General features: G+C 43.4%; 1 pseudogene; it reads left to right on the top strand.

The window, feature by feature from the left end:
- The first annotated feature begins 1,356 nt into the window (after window positions 1-1,356).
- Window positions 1,357-1,473, top strand: LOC129409105 (5S ribosomal RNA; annotated as a pseudogene).
- The last annotated feature ends 319 nt before the right edge of the window (window positions 1,474-1,792 follow it).

Raw genomic sequence — 1,792 nt, 5'->3', positions numbered from 1 at the left:
TGTGTAATTTTTATTTTTTTATTTTTTTCTGGTGGAGGGTCTGTCAGATGCTGTTCTCTATGGAGATATTATTCCTTTTCTGGAATGTTTCACAGTACAGTATTAAACCTTTCTATATTCATGGAGACCAAACCAGACCAAGTTACAGCTGCGATCTCTGGAGAGGCAACCCCACTCACAGTCATAATGCATGTTTTTATTTGTATTTTTGAGCTATAAAACCACTTGTAATCAAATAAATGTAAAGCAGAGTTGTTTAATGGTAAATGGTAAATGGTTACATTATTCTTTAACACTTTTCCACCTTCAAAGCACAACAACTCCCCACTCACCCATTCACACACACATTCATACACCAGTGTACGCAGACACGGGGGACGAGGTGGGTTAAGTGTCTTGCCCAAGGACACAACAACAGTATTTATCTGTGGGAGCTGGAATCACAGCAGCTCAAGCAATTATGTTTTTCATGTGGGGGGTGGACAGAGATTCTACCAACTGAGCTACTGCTGCATGTAATGTCATACTGTGGAACATTCCAGGTGATGGACCTCCAACCAAAAAGTGACACAGTGCACCTTTAATTAGGATACTTCTTCATATCACATGGAAGCATGTGAGGATTTGTCACTGTATATAAATTAACCATCTCCGTTACACAGTGAGAATATGTTGAAGACTAACTCACACTGTCTGCAGGCCCCTCCTCTCTCTCCGCACCCAGAGTTAAGTTCATTAATGAGCAACACACACATAGTGCCTTTTCACATGTTTTCCCCTTCCATCAATCAGTGTAACCAAACTGGGGCTGCTAGAGCAAAGATTTTCCACTTAGCACTCTTGTTTACTAATTAATCCTGCATTGTGCCACTGCAGCACTTTGGCTGGGCTGAACAGGAGCGAGAGAAAGGTAGAAAAACACAGAGGTAATGATTTGCCGTCTGCTGCACCAAGACGCTGACTATGGAAACTGGGCATTAGCGAAAAGTCAAGCTATTTGATTTGTCTGAGTCCAGGTATAGACAAGAGTGTGCTGCGAGCCTGCTCAGTTTGGTCTATTGTTCACCAGTCAGAAATTATTGATTATTTTAATTCTAGTCTCTTTCTGAACAAGCTTAAAGATGGTCACATTTTTATACAGATAGCTCTTTTCCACGTTCCACCTTTAAGGCACTTTACATCAAGGAACCACTCACCCATTCACACTCACATTCATACACCAGTGTGACTCTCAATGTGAGGAGGGTGAAGTGTCTTGCACAAGGACACAACAAAAGCATTCACCTGTGGGAGCTGGAATCACACCACTAATCTCTGGGTCAGTGGATCTGACTGCTCAACCATCTTTTATTTTTATTTTGTGGCCATACCGGCTTGTTGGGGCCCGATCCCATCAGATCTCAGAAGCTAAGCAAGGCCAGGCCTGGTTAGTACTTGGATGGGAACCTCTGGGAAAAACAGGTGCCACAGTGGGGCGCCAGTCGTAAAAACTGTTGTTGTGTCCTTAGACAAGACACTTCACCCTCATTGCCTAGTATGAAAGTGGTGTGTGTGTGAGTGATGGTGGTTGGAGGGGCCGATGGTGCAGATTGGCAGCCTAGCTTCCATCAGCCTGCTCCAGGGCAGCTGTGGCTACAGTAGTAGCTTATCACCGCCGGGTGTGGAGGGAATGAATAATGCTCTCTAAAGCGTCTTTGAGTGTCCAAAAAAGCACTATATATAAAACTGATGCATTATCATTCATTCATTATTATTTCGATGATGTTTATGTGAAGGGCGGGATTTGAACCTC

The sequence above is a fragment of the Boleophthalmus pectinirostris genome, unplaced genomic scaffold (genome assembly GCF_026225935.1).
Source record: "Boleophthalmus pectinirostris isolate CB_2022bp ecotype Guang Dong unplaced genomic scaffold, ASM2622593v1 HiC_scaffold_18, whole genome shotgun sequence".
Lineage (NCBI taxonomy): Eukaryota > Metazoa > Chordata > Actinopteri > Gobiiformes > Gobiidae > Boleophthalmus > Boleophthalmus pectinirostris.
The sequence above is the reverse complement of the archived record's forward strand: the minus strand, read 5'-3'. Positions and strand labels throughout refer to the sequence as shown.